We start from the raw sequence: 21,478 nt of genomic DNA on the forward strand, positions 1-21,478 counted from the left end.
CAATGAAATATTTGGGTAATATAGGGTGAGAAATTTCCTGAAAAGATTAATGCTAGACAGCAACATCTTAAAAAATTCCTAAGCCAACACTTCCTAACAACAGGGATTCTTACTATTTTTAAATTTAGTAAATTTAAATTATATTTAAATTACTATTTTTAAATTATCATTTGCCTCTTTGTCAATCTAGTGAAACTGAGGGATCCCCTTCTCAAAATAATGTTATTATATGCATATAGTAAAATAGATAGACTACAAAGGAAACCAATTATATTGAAATCTAGCTATCAAATACATTAAAAGAAGATGAAATTCACAGTTCCTAGGTTAAGAATCCCTACCTTAGAGTATTACAAAAACAATTATAAATATATTTTAGCCTCTCTCTTCAGCTTCAAAAGTATAGGGAAAATATTTCAATCACATCTAAGAAAGATGGGCTAGTTTTTCAAGCTTCCAATGTGGGATACATCAGTCAGACTGTCTTTCCTAGCTTAATGATGCTCAGCATTCTGGGTCTTAAGCAGACATAGGATGTAGAAAATATTGGCACAAAGTTCCCAAGGAAAATGATTACTATAAGTGTCTGGTAACATAGAACAACCCAAACTGCAAGAATAATAAAACATTAATCAATATGGGCCAGTTTTCAGGAGCAAGTCAGAGAAGCAAATCTGAATCGATTTACAGGCATTGTTTCTAAGAAAGTGCTCTTCATTTTTAGGAACACAAGATACAATAAATGCTCTATAAGCTCATAATATATTTTTATGATGTTGTTTGGCTACAAACCATTCCCCGAGCACAGAGCAGTGCAACTTGTGGGTAGGTCTTAAAAGACATCAAAAAGACATCTTCTGATAGCTAGATATGATTTAGATATGATCAGTGATATAAAAGTCCTAAAACCTGAGGCAGGGAGCAGTATAGTATTTGAATTGGAGTCAGAAGAGCTGGATTTGAATCTTCTCTCTGCATGTACACACCCATACCCCCCCCCACACACACACGCATACACACACATACACACATGCACCCTTTAGCTGTACTAATGTACTAATCATTTAAATTCCCTGGGATTCCATTTCATCCTCTGGAAAAAATGGGGAGAAGGATTGTATCAAGTAGGGATTCTTTCTAGATTTAAATTTCTTGTGAGGATAGGGATTGTGTTGTTTTTACCTCCTGCCTCCAGCCCAGAATATAATACAGCATCTGATATGTAGTAGACATTTCAAAAATCAATTTTTGAATTAATTCAAGTTATGCTGAATCCAGTGATCCATTCCAATAATTTTACAGATCTCTACTCAACAGAGGTTCTTTACATTACTTACGTAAAGTATTTTTAAAACATTTTGATGACTGTGTTTCTATATTAATTGGCTTCTTTTATAATGATGTCATTATTTTTATGTTTTTAAAACATCATTCAAAAAAGGAACTAATAAGCTTTACCAGACTGTTGAAAGGGTCCATAATAAATAAAGGGGGTCAAGAATCCCTGCTCTATTTCATATGTTTAAAAGAAGAAATATTTGGAAGAAAATCAAAGAAATGATCATTAAGGCTTCAGGGACCAGTCAAAATTACCATTTCTTTTAAGATTCTTTTAAGAGCTCCAAGATCTCAAAGGGAGTGAGTGGGGACAAACATGAAAAGAAACTTTCACATCACTAAAGTAGTGATGACCAGCCCCATCTTCCCCCTCTGCAGCCTGGCTCTGTGTAGTTGGAGGGGGGGGGCAAGCCTTATATATTCCATTCTCCACGGCCAATTCCCTTTCAGCACCAAGGACAGTCCTCACCTTCTGGCTTCCCACAAGAGTTCCGCCCAGCCAACCCAAATAGGCTGAGGCAAGCAAGAAAGGAGAGCTATTTTTGATCAGATTCTCTTTTCCTCCTAGGTCAGCTTCTGGATCCTCAGAGTGAAATTGGAAGTGCTGTGTTTCATGAAGACTAAAGTCTTTCATTCCCATTCTTCTTCTTCTCACTCATGAGAGATACTAAAGGATAGGACGGCAGCATGGAAGAATCTGAGGACCCCTGTATCCATCCCCAGGCTGCAAAATGGGAGAGAGAAGAAGGCAGAACAGACAAATTGGGAAGGCCAATTTGTCAAGGGCTACCCAAGTCTTTGAGGTATTGTCTATCTCCACCTAGAGGGACTGCAAAATCCTCACTGAAATTTGATCATGGGATCCTCTAAAGGCTGTAGAAAGAAACTCATAAATATAGATCCCAGGGAATGTTAAGTTCTTGATCTCCTATATTCTCTTCTTGAATGTCTTTCTTGCTCTTTATAATTAAATTGCTTATGTTATTTTTTTAACTTCACTTTCTAATCATTCTTCCATATATCACCTTCCTTTCCAGTTAGCTCTACCATCAGTAACAAACCTCTATCTTGACCTTTTTTGCCCTTTCCTGTCTTTCTCTAGATATCTGGGTCAAATGACACCACAAAAACCAGAATACCTGCTCCTAGGCCTTCCAGAGGCAGGGACAAGTGTTTGTCCGGGATAGTCTATTCACTTCTGGAGATGAGACTTTCAAAGAAGGTCTTCTACAGGGATATTCCTACCATCTCATATTACATTCTATCCTGTTGGAATTCAGCAGGGTGGGAAATTCCTTTGCTGGGCCCCATTATCATTCCTGAATGGTTGGGGGTACAAGAGGTAGAGAATAAAAAAAAATCCTCCTCTCCATCCAACTGGGAAAGAGAGTGCTCTTTCAGAGCATCTGTCTGAGATTAGAAACCTTGGAATTTTCACTTTTCATTTATGTCCATGTGGAGTTTCACCCACAAAAGAAATTCAGCAGGGTTCTGGTCCACTGTAATTGAAATCTATATGTTGAGTATATATGTCTATATAAATGAAGTCTATATACTGAGTAAACTGCTTGAAGGGCAGTGGTAACTGGAAAAATGCTTTAGTATCTTGAAAGATGCATGATGACTCCTCCCTCATCCACTTTTTCATATAGTTAGCCTGGGAAAGAGAGAAAATGAAGGGAGAAGGGAACAGGATTTAAACCGTTTCTGCTAATTCCATTTTATTTTAAAATGAAAATACATATATAGGCAGTTTGAAGAGAAGCAGGAGGGATAGGCAGGAAGAAGCCTGAGTTTTTTCAGTCTTTACCTGGGCACTTATTTTAAACAACAACCACAACCACGCTAGACTAATGTGAATGTATATTTATTAAGTGAACCATTCTTTTCAGCCATCAGAATTTCTCAGCTGCTTTTCATCCCCTCTTTTCAGTCCTTTGGAGCTAAAATCTGCCATCTAGAGACCAAGCCTTCCTCCAAAGCCAAAAATCCCTTACATCATCTGGAAGTTTTTATGAAGTGTGAAATCCATAACTCAGGCATCAGTCAGCTCATCAGTTCATTGAGGAAAATGGCTGAGGATGTACCAAATTCACTGGGAAGAAAAAGGTAATTAGGACTACTGTACTTTTCTTCATCATCACAGGTAGACAATGTCAGACTGGGAGATATAGGTATCAGGATTCCTTTTAATTTTTTTTTTACTTTCTCTGCTGTTATTTTTCTTTTTCCACAGATCTACTCTTTTCTTCCTTCATTCTAAAAACATTTTTTGGTATCTATTTTGTATAACTTGTATTTGGCGACTGGAATTTAAAGTTTAAAGTTGAAGGTCTTACCTCTCTGTCTCAGATAAATGTAAACCACTATTTGGAAGTATCATTTGGGAATCCCTAAAGTAACATGGATTTTACTTTTTAAAAATATATAGGAATGATCAAAGGATATGACCAGGCAGTTTTCAGACGAAGGAATTAAAGCTATCTATAGTTATATGAAAAAAAATGCTTTAAATCTTTATTGATTAGAGAAATAAAAATTAGACAACTCCGAGGTACCAATTAGTTTGACTCATATGACAGAAAAGGAAAATGATAAATGCTGGAAAGAATGTGGAAAAATTGGAGCATTAATACATTGCTGGTGGAGTTGTGAACTGATCTAACCATTCTGGAGAGCAATTTGGAAATATGTCCAAAGGACTATAAAACTACTTACCCTTTGATCCAGCAATATCACTACTAAGTCTGTAACCCAGGGAAATCATAAAAGAGGGAAAAGGCCTACATGTACAAAAATATCTGTAGTAGCTTTCTTTGTGGTGGCAAAGAATTAGAAATCAAGGGAATACCCATTAATAATGAGATGGCTGAACAAATTGTGGTATGTGAATGTAGTAGAATACTATTGTTAAAAATGATGAGCAATTAGATTTCAGAAAAACCCGGAAAGACTTACATGAACTGATGCTGAGGGAAGTGAGCAGAACCAGGAAAACTTTGTACACAGTAACAAGATTTTGTGACGATCAACCATAACATACTTGTCTTTTTTCAGCAATATAAGGATCTAAGACAATTCCAAGACTCATGACAGAAAATGGTATCCACATCCTGAGAAAGAACTATGGAATTTAAATGCAGATCAAAGCATACTATTTTCATTTTTTTCTTTACATTGTTTTTCCCTTTTGTTCTGATTCTTCCATCACAACATGACTAATGTAGAAATATACTTAATATGACTGTACATATATAATCTTAGGAAGGTGGGAAGAAGAAGAATAAATAGAAATCAAAATCTTATGAAAGTTAAGCTTGAAAACTATCTTTACATGTAATTGGAAAATAATAAAATACTATTAAGCATAGAAAAAAATGAAAAAATATATGGAATGGCCTAGGTTAAAAAGGAGTAAATAAGAATAGAATAAGAGCCCAGAGGGCTCATTAGCTCACATATATGTGTATATTTATATGTATGAGTGTGTATGTATGTAGACATATATGTATGTGTGCAATTTTCCTGAATACAAGAAGGATAGATATATAGTCAATTTAGGGGCATTTTTAAAAATAAAAACCTGGTTACAAGCCTTATGTCATCCATAAATACTGGGTCTTTAAACATCTAGATTACTATTTTCTGGGATTTTTTCTCCTATATTCAAAAAGCCTCTCTTTTCTTTCTGATAAAAGCATATTTAACTTTCTCCCCTTACAGTTCTTTGATTTCCAAAGAAGATCCAAGATTTTGACAAATGCCATCATTTGATTTCCAGGTTTGAACTCAACATGAAGCATGATCATCCAGTAAGTCAAACATCCCATCTAAAATCTGTAATATCATTATTATTGTGCCTATCTTCTTTTTTCATTGAGATTCAGAGAGAAATGGACTGAACATAATTCATTACCTTATAATTCTTCCTTTTGATTCAACATCCTTGGAACTGAGAGTTATAAAGCACTTTACATCCGTTGTCTCATTCAGAGATGTGAGGACTGAAATGACGCTTAACCTAGGTAGAATGTGCAAAACAAACCTTAAAGGACCATGTAAATGCTAGATGTTATTATTATTTTCCTCATTTTAAATATGAGAAAACATCTGGAGACATTAAGTGACATCCACAGCAAGAAACTAGTCAATGGTAAAGCTAGGTCTGAAATACAAGTCTCCCAGTTCCAAGTCTAATGCCCCTTGCACTACACAACTCTACAGATTGTCACTGGTCTAGAAAAAGATATTTTCACTTTTGTTGGAGCCCTGGTAAGAAAGTGATCTGTGATTCACAAAAATGAACTTAGCTTGCTAGGTTGAAAAATGTCTAGTGCCAAAGGTGAGATCCTAAAATTTTGAGTTGAAAGGGGCCTTAGAAATGAACCTGTCTAGGGGTTCTTGACTTAAAGTACATGGATCTTCAAGGCATGCTGTGATTTCAGCAGGTCCATGAACTTGAACTGGGACTGGGAAAAATACCTCTTTTCCCAATATAATTAGCTTCCTTTGTAATTCTCTGAATTCTGTTATGTGCATTTAAAATATTATTCTGCAAAGGGATTTTTGACTTTGCTAAATGGACAGAGAAGTCCATGACACACACAAAAAAGTATTAAGAGTCTAATTCGAATTTACCACTCTTAATCTTACAAATCAAGGTCTTTAGAGATCTTCTTAAGGCTACGCAGAAAGCAAGATATCCCTTTCTGTGGACCTCACTTTCCTCATGTCTATAATAATGGGTTTGGACTCAAAGGCTTCTAAGGACCATTACAGCTCATAATCTATGATCCAGCGATTCTAATTCCAAATCCAGTCCTGTTTCCACACATATATCACAGTACCTGGAATATAATAAGCAATTAAAATGTTTGTTCACTTGTCTTTTCACTACATATAGCACAATAAAATAAATCAGTGACTTACTTCCTACAGCATTATGGATGAGCTACCTTTACTTCTAAGGCCCATCTGTAATGGCTATTTTCAATCATAGCTCTTTTTGACCTCTAATGTTTTTCATTCTCTTCTCCTTCATTCTCTAGATTTTTAGGACACTGCTCTCTCTTATTTATCCTCCTCCTTCCCAAACTACTCATTCTTAGTCTTTTTTTTTTGCTAGAACCTCATCCAGATCATTCCCTCAAAACATAGAGGTCCCATTGGGTTCTGTCTGGTTCTTCTTCTTTTCTGTTTTTATACTATTTCACTTGGTGATCTCATCAACAACCATGCATTTAATCAGCATCGATATGCTTCTGATTCTCAAATATATTTATCCAGGCACAATCTCCAGACTCACGTCTACAGTTGTAGACATCTCAAACTCAAAATTCCCCAAATTAAACTCATTATCCTTTACTCTAAACTCTTCCCATTCCTAACTCCTAATACTGTTAAGAACAACAACATTCTTCCAAACTCCATTCCAAAGATATATTATCTCAAGTCATCAGACAATGATAATTCGTGTCTAAAATTCACAATTGTTGTTTAGCTCTACATTTTTGATACTGTTCATGTGACCAACAAATCTTGTCTTCTGTGGCCACTCTCTGGCTTACCCAATAGATTTCCTAAAATACATTACAGGATGCATTTAAGATAGCTTATTATTTTACTAATAACCATAAAATATAAAAAGATTTAGATAAAGGTCATCAACATGTCGGATAAATCCTCTGTGGAGGAAACATGATAGGACATTGATAAGTAATGCGCAAATAAAAATAATCATGGATTAATTGCTATTGATCCCCAATTAGAGGAGTGTCTACACAGATGATATTACATATTCATTAATGTCCAAACTAGGTTTAATATATAAAAATACTAAACTGTCTTTTTTAGAGAGAAGAAAGGGTAGTAATATAGCTTCTCAGAAAAGGAGTTGAAGTACCTGTGTAAAGGCTGTAGGAAATGAGAGTCAGAAGACTTGAGTTCTGATCCCATGTTTTCTAATATTTATCTAGATGACTTTGGTCAAGTAACTCCACTGGTTTTTGTCTCCTCATTTGTAAAATGAGAGTTGGACTAAATCATCTCTAACAGTTCTTTTTAGCACCAACACTGTATGAATCTAGCATATGGAAAACATCAGCAGTACCAATCCATAGGATAACTGTTACATTTCCATAAAATTTTTATAGGACTTGGGTTCAAATTATGCTTCTGCTACTTACTACCTGTGAGTTTATTGTCCTATCATCTATTAACATTTATCAAGGGCATTCTAGATGAAAACACAGCAAGGGGATAGTCAGGACTTTGCTAATAACTTTCTATAGCAACCTTTTTCTTTTATGAGTGCATATGTATATATGTGCATGTGTGTGTGTTCCCAGTTTTATGTAAAACAATTGTTTACATTTGTTTTTAAAATTTTGAGTTTCATATTCTCTCCTATCCTCCCTCTCTACCCTATCCCCCATTGAGAAGGCACATGTGAAGTTATGCAAAACTTTTCCATAAAAGTCATGTTATGACAAAAATACACAGATCTCCATCCTTCCCACGAACAAAACCTCAAGAAAAATAAAGTTTAAAAAGTATACTTCAATCTGAATTCAGACACAATCAATTATTTCTCTGGATATGGATAGTATTTTTGATCATAGATTGTTTATTAAGCTTCTTCAAGACTACTTGGATCATTGTATTGCTGAGAATAGCAAAGTCATTCACAGCTGATCATCCCACAACATTGCTACTACTTTGTATACTGTGCATTTCATTTTGCACAAGTATAGCAGACTTCTTTAGAGTGATGCAGCTAGCCAATAAGAAAAGTTTCTGTGTTGGAAGAAGTCAATGGAAGAAGGCATTTGAATGGGAAGAGGCTGTTTCCTTGGTAAACCAAAAGAGGGAGACAACATCAATCTCAAATATTCTTTTGTGCAGTGCTTACTATATTGTGTAATTCCTTGACCGGGGCTGGAGCAATTTCATTGGTATATTACAAAGCAATTCTTCGCTAGATATTTTTGTAGGAAAAATAACTTTGGGTGTTTCCATTTTCCAAAAGAAAATCAACAGTTGTTAATAATAGCTGTTTATGTTCTCTGTAGTCATCTTTCTACCCTGTGTGATGAACAACGGACTCAAGTCACATGTTTTCTGATGTGATAGAACCAAACAATGAGCTCATACCAACAGAAAACTGAAACTTGAGCAGCTAGGGGAAACAGTGGATAGAGCACCAACCCTGAAGTCAGGAGGACCTAAGTTCAAATCTGGGTTTCAGATATTTAACACTTCCTAGCTCTGTGATCTGGGCAAGTCACTTAACCTCAATTGCCTCAGGGGGAAAAAAACTGAAATTTCTCTGCACAAAATTTAAAGACAAACAGAACAACAGCAACAAAACTCCAAAGAGATTTGCAACTGAGTGGTACTAAGACCTGTTTGAGGCTATCATTCAATTTAGAGGCATCTCCATTCCAAATATTCATATGGACTATTTGTGCTAGACCTGTTGTATAGGGTTGCTGTCCTTTCTTGAAGAAGAACAAAATCACATCAAGTTATAGTGTGGTCAGATCAGAGGGCTCTGTCACAGTTTGAGCACAAATAGTCCATATGAACATTGGGTTCTCCAACTTTGTGCATCTCACATTTCTTCTGAGCTACTTCAGTTCTCCTCTACTCAAAGAGCCCTGCACCTTCTCTGATGATCATGCCATTCTGGGCATTCTATAGTGTTTCCTCATCCTTTGCAATGAATTCTAAAGTTCTTGAGAGAGACATTTAAAGTATCCTTGTATCATTTTTTCTGACCATCAAGTGAGCACTTGTCTTTTATGGAGTTCTCCATAAAATAGTCTTTTTGGCAAGAATACATTTGGCATTTGAACAATGTGGCAGAGTCTTCTGAGCTCATATTGGTCTGATCAGCTACAGATGGACACGCTCTGTATCTTGACATGGTGATGTCATTTTGGTCCTGTTCAAGAATGAAGGACAACAACCAATCAACCAACAATTTTTATTCTTAAATGGAGCTATGATCTTATTAAAAACATGGTGTCAATATCAACTTATCTATGTCTTTTCATTCTGCTCAACTTTGTTTATGCTTTTGCATAGATCTTTCACAGAGGATCTATGCATCATGATTGAAGCCTTTATTCTAGGTACTATTTATGGTATCAGGGAGTATGAGTGAATCACTAAAGCTTCAGTTCTAGATGCCAGAGTTTAGGAAGGACAATGAAAAATTTGAAAGTGATGAGGGAAGAGTAAGCAGGATGGTCATATAACCCATAGAATCTTCAGTCTAAAGATGGAAGGGATCTTAGGGAGAATCTGCTCTTTTATTTTATAGATGAAAGACTCTTGCAATTTGTGCTAAATAAGGAGCAAATGAAACAGGAAAAAAAGACTTAGGGGATAGTGATGGAGGTGAAACATACTATTTTTAAATATATATATATATATATATATACACACATATATATGTATGTATATATTCCGTAGACAAGGGACTAGACCTCCTTTATGACTCCAAAAGATGATACTAGGAGTGATGAATGAAAATAGCAAAAAGACAAAGTTAGAATAAGTATCATAAAAACTTTGAAAATAATGGAAGATACCCCAAAGTTGAATAGTTGCCTTGGAAGATGATGGATTATCCTTGATCACAAGTCTTCAAGCAAAGATTGAATACTTGTGTATATTGTAAGAAGAATCTTTATTCCAATACAGATTGGTTTAGATGTCTTCTAAACTCTCTTCTATTTCTGAAAACTTTCTAACCCTATGTCTGTTCATCTATAAAGTCATCATGAATGACCAACTCATCTCCTTTTTCATTTGTACATTTCCTCAAATATATCCCCTAACACTTGTTGAATATACGTCACTATTGCAAATGTTGCTAAGTTGGACTCAACATGTACTTTGTACTCATGCATTTCTCCATTGCCCTTTGCATCATTGATTTATGCTGATTTCTTTTTTCTTAATAGTATTTTATTTTTCCAAGTATATGCAAAGATAGTTTTCAACATTCATTTTTGTAAGACTGTGTTCCAAATTTTTCTCCCTCCCTTACCCTTCCCTTCCCCCAAACAGCAAGAAATCTGATATGGATTAAACATGTACAGTCCTTTTAAACATATTTCCATATTTATCATGGTGTACAAGAAAAATCAGACCAAAAAAGAAAAAAAAAACACAAGAAAAAGCAAACAAAAAAATTGAAAATACTATCTTTTGATCCACATCCAGTCTTCATAATTCTATCTTTGGATCAGATGGCATTTTCCATCCCAAGTCTATTAGAATTGTCTTGGATCATTACATTGCTGAGAAGAGCCAAGTGCATCACAGTTGCTCATCATATGATTTATGTTTTGCTGTGGGACTTTGTTGGTAACATTTTACAGTTATTTCTTAGAAAACTGTGGTGATTTGAAATTCCCAAACATATAACATTACCTTTAATCCGTCTACTAATCATATTACTAGCTTGTTTGTGTTCTAACTTGTTTTGTTACTTTATTGACTTAAATTTTCAGGCAAAGCAGTCAATGCCATAATCCTTCTATAGCTTTAACATGAGGAGAGGCAACATTATTATGGGAAAAGAATTGAATTTGGAATCAGATGACTTCAGCTCATAGCTCAATAATTTACTATCTAGGGAACTTTGAGCAACTCGCCTCACTTCTTTAAGTTTCATTTCCCTTCATTGGAAAATGAAGGGATTGAACTAGGTAATTTCTTTAAAAAAATATTTTGTGTGATCATGAGCAAGTCACTTAACCTCAATTGCCTCAGCAAAAAAAAAAAATTCCAAAAACATGCAAAGATAGTTTTCAACATTCACCACTGCAAAAGTTTGTGTTCCAAATTTTTTTCCTTCTCCTTCCTCCCCATAAACATGTGCAATTCTTCTAAGCATATTTCCATATTCTTTACGTTATGCAAGAAAAATCTGATCAAAAAGGTTGAACATGAGAAAGGAAAAAAACAAGCAAATAGCAACAACAGCAAAAGGTGAAAATACTATGCTTTGATCTATATTTATTCTTCATAGTTCTCTCTCTGTATGTAGATGGCACTTTCCATCAGAAGTCTATTGGAATTGTGTTGAATCACCTCATTGTTGAAAAGAGCCAAGTCCATCACAGCTTATCATCACATAATATTATTACTATATACATTGTTCTTTTGGTTCTGTTTACTTCACTTAGCATCAGTTCATATAAGTCTTTCCAAACTTTTGCGAAATAAACCTCTCTTATTTCTTGTAGAACAATAATATTCCATTATATTCATATACCATAACTTATTCAGCCATTTTGCAATTGGCATCCACTCAATTTTCATGAACTATGTAATTTCTAAGGTACCTACTAACTCTGAATTCTAGGATTTTTTGGTGTATCTCTTAACTAGACTTTATGTACTTTTAGTGCCTTATAATCTGGAATTGGAAAGGACCCAAGGCCCCCTGGTTCTCCATGATTATGAACAATCAGTCAGAAATATCTATTAATTATCTACTATGTGCCAGATTTCATAAAAAGTGCTAGAGATCCAAAGATCAAAATGAAACAGATCCTACTCTATAGGAGCTTTTATTTTATGAAGTAGATTGATCGAAAACTAAATTTGCTATTGTTGTTAGCTTCTTCCAGATCCAGAGCTATTTGGAATTTTTTTGCTTCACAATTAAAACTCTCCAACAATTTGAAAATCTTGGTTTATGACTCTCCTTGATACATTTCAATTGAAATAAATAATTATTTCTTTCTTGCATTTATAATTAATTACTAATTCAGGACCAAGATTTTTTTTTTCCTTTTTCTAATTCTTCAACCAGAAATCAACCAGTATGAAAACTTTTTTCTCAAAGACTTACACAGACTAATGATGAAATCAAAAACAGTGAAAGAAATTCTAAGTTTGGGTTAATGGGTGAATTTCTGCTCATTGTGTTTGCTCAGATAGGTCTGGGGAAATATGGATTCTCCCTTTTGTCAGACAGATGATATGAAAATTGAAAAGTCTCTTTGACCAAGACTTCAGTGATTCAGGTCTAGTACCTAAAGACCCTCATTGAAATATAGACCATCTCTCATTATAATATTCATTTTCTCATGAATTGTTAATCAATCAGAATTGATTACCACCTTTTGGAATACCCAGTCTTCCTAGAGCATATAAACTGTGAGCCCACCACCATGTGGGGTCTTTGGCATTTAAAAGTGACACTGACCTCTTTTATTGACATGCTAGCATCATTCACAAAATGACTAATTATCCAGAAATTATATCTTTGGGATTTTTTAAACATCACATAATAAAGAAAAACAACCTTTGCTGTAAGATGTGGTCATTTTAAAAAAATAAATGGCTACTCTAATGGATGTTTCTTTCTCTAGGGCTACACTGACCTGCAATATAAGAAACAAAGAGCTTACATCACAGAACTGGTTTTCAACTACACAGAGTAAGTGGATCGTGTAATGCTTTATTTATTTTATTTAAATAAAGATGAAGAGGCATCATGACTTAGAAAGAAAAAAAATGTTAGATGTGGAATCAAAGGATTTGGGTTTGAGTCTTGATTTATTTTCTGTATTTTGGGCAAATCCCTTTGAGATTCAGTGTCTTTACCTGTAAAAAAAATTAGCTTTGAACTCCAAATTCTACACGCTCAGGTTTTAGGTATCTCCTAGGGTCTTTGTTGTTTTTTTCCCCAAATCGCAAAATGATAACATTGGATTAGATTATTTCTAAGGTTCCTTCTAGTTTTAGTCAAGGTACCTCCCTGAGGTTTTCTCATTTGCGAAATGGTTTGGAATTGAATTATTGATTAATAATGTCCCTGAAGCAGTAGGAAATGTGCTTGTCACAGGAGAGAGTGTTGGTGAGAGGAAAGGCAAAGGACTTTGGTACTATACTGGGGACTGGTATATTGATTACATGGTTTTAGATCAGTAAAGAGAAGAAGAAAAATCATTCCGAGGATCAATCTGAGCAAAGGTACATGATCAAGAATAAATATAGTTGATATGGAGAATAATAATAATGAACATTTATATAGTTATGTAGTGCTTTGCAAATATTATCTCATTCACATACAAATCAATATTAGATGCAATCCCATAAAATAAGTACTATAAATATTGTTATTCCTGCTTCACAGATGAATGAATATTAAGTGACTTTGTCAGGGTAACACAGCTAGTAAACCTGAAAGGAAATTTAAACTAGGATAAGTAATCCAATATATGTTAAACATGTGTCATTCTTCTATGCCTATTTCCACAATTACCATGCTGCACAAGAAAAAAACATCAAAAAGGAAAAAAAAAATGAGAAAGAAAACAAAATGCAAGCAAATAACAACAAAAAGAGTGAAAATACTATATTGTGATCCATACTCAGTTTTCACAGTCTTCTCTTTGGGTACAGATGGTTCTCTTTATTACAAGACCATTGGAACTGGCCTGAATCATCTCATTGTTGAGAAAAGCCACATCCATCACAATTGATCATGGTATATATAATCTTGCTGTTGCCTTGTACAGTGACCTCCGGATTTTGCTCATTTCACTTAACATCAGTTCATGTGAGTCTCTCCAGGCCTCTCTGAAATCACCCTACTGCTTGTTTCTTATAGAACAATAATATGGAATTAAAGCTTTTAAAAATGCTAAAAATCGTTTTATTTTGTTTTGTTTTTGGGTTTTTTTTTTTTTTTTTTTTTTTTTGTGAGGGAATTGGATAACACAGCCAGTAAATGTTTAGTGTCTGAATGTCTCAGGTCCTTCTGACTTCAAGACCAGTGCTCCATCCACTGCACCATCTAGCTGCCCCCAAAATTGTTTTTTACATTTAATTTGGGATAAAATAAAGTATTAAATGTAAATAAATTTATTATTAAATCATTATTAATTCCCTTTTGAATATCATTAATTGACAGTTGATTGATACTTCATTTAATTTAACTCTATTCATATCAACAAATATTTAAATATCTACTATATGCAAGACCTTGTGCTAACAGTAGAAAGAGGGCTAGTCCCAGAGTCAGAAGACCTGGATTTAAATCCTACTTCTGAGGTTTTCTATTTTTATAACTTTGGACAAATTATTAACTTCCCTGTGCCTCAGTTTCCTATAAAATGAAAGAATTGGATCTAGATGAGGTCCCTTCAGAAACTATAATTCCAAGGTCTCTAAAGAAGCTTATATTCTTATGGCAGAAACAAATAAATACAAGGCAATATGAAGAAAAGGACCTGGCCTATTGCTTCTTGAAGTGAGATCAGTCAGGGTTCCCTGTCAGGCAGTGAGAAGAGCTCTTAAAATGTTAATGCTGACTTGACAGCATCTATGCCTTTGTTTCCACCATGACAATCTTAGACTTTAATAAAACCAGACACTTGATTTCATTAGCATAAAGCATTCCTGGTGAGGAAATGCCTTCCAACCAAGCTGATTACACTGGTCCTGCCATGTTGGAAAAGTCTCTTTGAGAGGGACTTGTCTATGGTCACCTTCCCCCATGTTTTTCAGAGGCAGAATGAGGACCCAGGTCTTTTCCTAGTTGTTAACCCTTCTCTCCATCCAGATTTATAATTATATGTTTTGTACATGCTTGTGTACTTCCCTTCCTAAGGATGAGAGAGTTTTCCTTTGGTCTTTTATTTCTAGTGCCTAGTCTCGTAGCTAGTAGAGATCCAATAAGTGTTGATTGAAATTAATTGAGTCTGATCCTGTTATTTAAAAAAGTGATTGAAATTTTATGTAATGTCCCTTCCCTCCCTTATTGTCAGGAAGGAAGGGAGAAGTTTGGAGGGAGCAGTTCCTTTCCAAAAACAACCAAAAAGGAAAGAAGAGATGGTTGGAACTGAGAAACATGCTGTTACACAGATCTTCTCTTAAATGTTTTTATCGATCAAAGCTTCTTAAACTGTAACTGAATCGGGAATCATGAAATTATGATTTATTATCAGTAAATGTTTGATTTGTACTCTTTTATATTTTATATACTTAGGGTCACATAAAAATTTCTTTGGTAAAAAAGGATCATGAGAGGGAAAAGTTTAAGAAGTCCCAATATAGGTCCTAGATTTGAATAAGGAAGAAATTTAAAGTTCACAGGAACATAGTTCCAGAGCTGTATGAGACATGAGGGATGATTTAATCCAATCCTCTCATTTTATAGCTGAGGAAGCAGAGCCTGAAAAAGTAAAATGACTTCCTTAAGATTGTCCAGATAGTAAATAACAGAGCCAGGATACCAGACCAGATCCTGAGGCTCCAAATCCAACATTCCATCCATTGCACTACTCTGCCTCTCCATAAAGCTGGCCTTTTGAATGTGATGGAATACTATTGTACAATGAGAAATGATGAACAGGCAGATTTCAGAAAAACCTGGAAAGACTTGTACGAATTGATATGAAGTGAAATGAGCAGAACCAGGAGAATATTGTATACAGTATCGGCAATATTGTATGATGATTAACTATGAATGACTTAGCTTTTCTCAACAATACACTGATCCAATATAAGTACAAAAAACTTATGAAGGAAAATGCTATCCATATCCAGATAAAGAGCCAATGGACTCTGAATATAGATCAAAGCATGGTTTTTTTTTGGCTTACTTTATTATTTTTCATTTTTTTCTTTTAATCTGTATCTTCTTTCACAACTCTGACTGATCTGGAAATACATTTTACATGATAGCACATATATACAACCCACATAAAATTACCTACCATGTTTGGAAGAGAGAAAGGGAAGGAAGGAGTAAATTTGGAATTCAAAATCTTCTAAAAATGAATGATAAAAATTATCATGGCATGTAATTGGGGGGGGGGGAATACTATGGAAGAAGGAGGGGAAGATGATCCTTGAGCTAGAAAACAAAGAGAAACTTTGACTGAATTTATGATGAAAACTATTATAATATGTAAGGGATAAAATCATTTTCAACTCTGTATAGGAAGCTATATTTTAGAAGCTGGCTAATCAATATTACTAATAAATAAGCTGTCATTAAATGAAAAGGAAGTCAAATATCAACCCTTTTGCTCCTAAATTTTGATAGACAAGTATGGAAAGGTTCCTTTCAAATGAAAGCCAGTGGTTAAACTTAGGATAGTGGGAGTTTTGATGCCAAATAAGCCCAAAGATTTTTCTGGAGAATAAACTATCCCAGTGCTGGAGAAGCACTGTAGAATCAAGGAAAGAATGAGAATTAAAAATAAGAGGATGAACTAAAAAGAGTTATCAAAGAAAGATGCATTTTTGAATTTTAGGGCAGATTTCTATTTGTTTAAGTTGCCTTAGGGAATGATCATCTATAAACTTGCTGTTACATTAAAATTCCTTTAAATTTGACTTGGAAATTAAATAGGTCATCTTAATTTTTAAAATAAAGTTGGTTTTTTTTGGAAAAGTACTTTAATTTGTAATCTGGCAAGTATAATAGTTTTTCTTTGTTTCCACCTGGTGGTCTGATGATGAAATTACAAGGGAAGCTATCAAGTAGTAAACATAAACCATAATAAAAAATATCCAAATCATTAATAAGTGGAGGAATGAAAAATAAAATAATTCTGAAGTTTCACCCTATACTCACCAGACTGGGAAATGTTAAAATAACATTTGGAAGGACTGAGGGAAAACAAGTATATTAATAAACTGTTGGAGCAGTGAATTGATCCAACCATTATGGAAAAAATTTAGAAAGAGGGCCCTGTGTTTACTAAGCATAACCTTTGACCCAATGATAATTATTATGTCCCCAAAGAGATAAGAGAAAGGAAGAAAAAGAACTCACATGAACAAAAACCATTTATAACAGGTGTGTATATGTGGCAATGAACTAATAATGAAGAGAATGTATATCAACCAGGGAATTATATTGTATTAATATAATGCAATATAATTTTGCTGTAAGAAATGATGGAAATAATTGAAATGGTTAATGTGAAAATTTGTGTTTCTTGATTATGTCATGAGGTTTTTCTTTTTCTTTCTTTTGTTTCTTAGAAAAAATCAACCCTTTGAGTCTTGAAACTTCAAATATTTATCATGGAAGTCACAGCGTATGACAGACTCATATAAGCCCGAACTTCAATGTCTTTGAACTTTCTAGATATAAAATCTCCGCTCTAAGGAAATGGATATGGCAGTAATTTAAAATTGAAAACAGAAATTTGTTTAAGGAATTTGTTTCCTAAGTGGAGCTCCATTGCCAAGAGTTGAATACACACCTCAAGAAGTTTTTATCTGGTAAGTATACCATCATATTTTTACAATTTTGTTTTAAATTTTCTGCATGTCTTTCAAATTTTTTTCTTTCCTAAAATGCAGCGAAATGTGCTTCAAAATGAGAAACTGCAGTGTAATAGAAATTACACTAGATCAAAAATTAGACAACTTGAGTATGGATCCTCCTTCTGATATTTATTGTTGTTGCTCAATTGTTTTCAGTTTGTCCAATTTTTAGTGACCCTATTTGAGGTATTCTTGGCAAAGATATTGGAATCATTTGCCATTATCCTCCTGCTCCTTTTACAGAGAAACTGAGACAAATAGAGTGAAATGACTTGCCCAGGGTCATATAGCTAATAAGTGTTTGAGACCAGATTTGAACTCATAAAGATGGATCTTCCTGACTCCAGGTCTGATACTCTGCAGGTCCACTGCAGCAGAGAACTGATATTAATTTGATATTAATTACTTCTTGAGTATGCCCAGAATTATTGGGCATATTAATTACTTCTGTGATTTTAGGAGTTGGAATCAAAAGATTGGATTTAGATTCAATCTCTAAAACTTACTAGTTTTGTATTCCTGAGCAAGACATTAAACCTCCCTTAGCCTGTTCCCTCATCTAGAAAATGGAGATAATAATGGTATCTATCTTACAGGGTTGTTAAAGGAATCAAATGAGATGAAATATCTAAAGAACTTTGTAAATCTTAAAGCACCATATAAATGGAAGTCATTATTAAAACTAGAATTGGCTATATTATAGCTGTGTAATTTTGGACAAGTCATTTGATCTTTCTACATCTCAAACAGCCCTCTAAGGCTATAAATTATAGAGAAATTATAATTTGCATAGATGAAGGGAATTTCCTCATCAATAAAATCATAGACATTTGACCCACTTTTATGTCCTTGAACAAAACCCTCTCCTCTTTCGACTTCCCTTTGTTTTCTTATAAAATGAAGAAGGGGCGAATTAGGTGATTCCAAAGTTCTGGTCCAATTATCATGAATCTATGGATCTGTGAAAAGTCACCTTATCCTTCTTTGCCAAGCAAGAGGAAATGAGAATTCCTATCTTTGTGTCTTTGCTCTGGCCATGGAATGCCCTCTCGACCTGGAACGCTCTCTCTCTTCCCTTCTGCTTTATCATATTTCATCCTTTCTTTAAGACATAGGTCAGGAACTATCTTCTCCATCAGGGTTCTTAACTTGATATTCATGAACCAGCTTTTACTTCAGCCAGGCAGTTAGGTTGATTGTATTTCCAATGAATTGGATTTGGTTGCTTTGGTATCACATAGATATGGCCATTTCGAGTGGATTTTTTCTCCTTTTAAGAAGTTTCTGAGTATATAGAAATGAGCACTGAGTCTGGAGACATTGGATCATATATCTAAAGCATTCAGGAACCTGAAAGGCAATTAAGTTCAACCCCTCATTTTACAGAGGGGAAAATTGAGGTACCGAGAAATTATGTAACTGAGGGATATGAAACAGAATCTGAAGTCAAGTCTTCCTAATTCGAAGTCCATCACTCTATCACCTATAACACTGTCCAAAACATCCCATCTTCTTAACAATAACTTTTATTTCTATAGGATTTTATGGCTTGCAAACATTATTTTCACAAAAGTCCTTTGAAATTATATTTAAAAAAATTGGTAACGGAGAGGTTGCATAACTTAGTGGTTAGAGAATTGGTCTCTGGATTCGAATTTCACTTCTGTCACTTAACAGCTGTGTGACCTTGGACTAATCACTTTCTGGGTCTCACTTTCCTCATCTGTAAATTAAGAAAGCTTGGACTGGATGGCCTTTTCTAAATCTATGAACCTATAATTCATTTCCACATGATTCTCAGGTTCCAAAATACTTTGGAGTATACAAAGAAAAAACTGTGATCCCAGGGAAATTAAAGTCAGATATGGGTCCCACCCTGGGTAGGTGGGAAGGTGAGAGAACTGGAGTCAGAAATTTAGAACCCATATCCAACATCCCCCTTAATTGACCAAGTCTCGTGCTCTAATCATAGTATATTGGAAACAACACTGGATTTTAAATCAGAGTGCCCCAATTCAAACTTAGATATGCCAGTTTTGTGACCATATATATCTTACTTTGAAGTCTTTGAGGGCAGGAACTGTCTTTTGCCCTTCTTTTTATCATCAGTGCTTCTCAATGCTTGGCATATAGTAAGTGCTTAATAAATGCTTATCATTTACCAACTGATAGTATTTCTGTACCTATTCTCCCATTTAAAAAAAAAAAACTGAGTAGCTACTAATTCAGTTGTTGAGACTAGGCCTGTCATTTCAGTGATACCCATTAGTACTTGATCTACAACTTGTTTACTTAGAGCACTGGTGTCCATTTATAATCCCTTGATAGTTCTGAAATAGTTCAAGGTATGGAGGCTAAATATTCCATAATTGTACCTTAAGCTGCACATAATTGCAAAAAATCATGAGTAGCATGAACCAGGATGTTCACAACAATTTTTGGTCATTGCTAAAAAAAAGGGTTCATGGACTCCAAAATATATTGGGAGCCCCTGCCTTAAAGATATACTTGCAGAGGTTCATTGACTTGCATATGGTTATAATCCAGGATGTGTCAGAAATAGGAATTAAGTTCAGGTTTCCTGACTCACAAGTCTGATTTCTAGCCATTAGACCATACTGCCTTTCCATTGGTATCCTCTATTCTAAGCTTTTCATTACCTATTTCTCACAAACAAAGCTGTTGTGAGAAAAATGCTTCATAAGCTACAAGGAGCCATGGAAATTCAAGTCATTAAAATCGAGGGTGTTGGGGATGATTGATTTCAAGCTTTGCAAAATTCCAAGAGAACTATTAGGCATATAATGTGGTGTATCCATCGACACGCAATGGCTGGAGGGCTTACCTACAAGGATAATTCCCTGTTGCTCTCTCCTGCTTTTCTCCATCAATGAGCCATTGTCCATTCAGAACTAGTCCCCACATGGCCTCTGGAATGGCTTTTTGGAGAGGCAGCTGTCTGTCTTCTCCACACAGCCCAGCCCAGCAGCACTAGGGACCAATTACATCAATTGTTTCCCCAAATTAGCTCTCAGATTTATGACTGTAGTATTGTCTGGCTGTGGTAAAGGGTCATGGACATTACATGAGGTCCTGAGATGGCCCTAGCAAAGCCCAGGGGTGGGGTTGGGGAACTTTGTTACATAGTGTAAATTCCACTCTGGTGTCTAGCATTGCAACATGCCCATAAAAAGAAATAAAAAAAAAAAAAGGAATGAAGAACAGAAAAATTGACTTCCAAAACAACCCTGAAGCTGGGACTATTCGAGTCCATCCCTAATGAATCAACAAGTAAATAACATTAAGCATCAGTGACGGAGGGGGACACAGCTTCAAAAGAATTGACCCCAGAGGAAAAAGGAACCCCAGTCCTGGAGCTTGGGCAACACTTTAGATTTTGGAGGCAATATGGCATAGAGAAAAAGTCTTGGATTCCAAAGTCAGATCTCAAATTTTGTCTACATGCTTTATCATTTCTTCTCATTTGGTCTCAGTTTCCCCAAATGTCAAATGAAGAAACTCAAACTAAGTAATTCCTGAAGACCCTTCCAACTTCAAACCTTGATGGTTTGGTGAACTAGAAACATTGATTTAGAGCAGAAATGGACTCCTAAATCCATCAAGTTCCAGCATTTTGTTTGGAGACAGATCTTGCCTTAGGTCCAACTTGCCTTAGTTAGGTTTAACCAAACCTAAGTTTTGCTGCCAAGATTACATTTGTCTTTTTGTTTTTGTTTTGTTTTCTTTTTTTTTTTTTTTGCTGAGGCAGTTAAGTGACTTGCCCAGGATCACACAGCTAGGAAGTGTTAAATGTCTGAGACCA

At 34.9% G+C, this 21,478-nt stretch overlaps 1 pseudogene; it reads left to right on the plus strand.

The window, feature by feature from the left end:
- Window positions 1-1,951: 1,951 nt before the first annotated feature.
- Window positions 1,952-21,478, plus strand: part of LOC100919082 — a 55,263-nt pseudogene continuing 35,736 nt past the window's right edge.

Source organism: Sarcophilus harrisii, chromosome 5, assembly GCF_902635505.1.
Source record: "Sarcophilus harrisii chromosome 5, mSarHar1.11, whole genome shotgun sequence".
Classification (NCBI taxonomy): domain Eukaryota; kingdom Metazoa; phylum Chordata; class Mammalia; order Dasyuromorphia; family Dasyuridae; genus Sarcophilus; species Sarcophilus harrisii.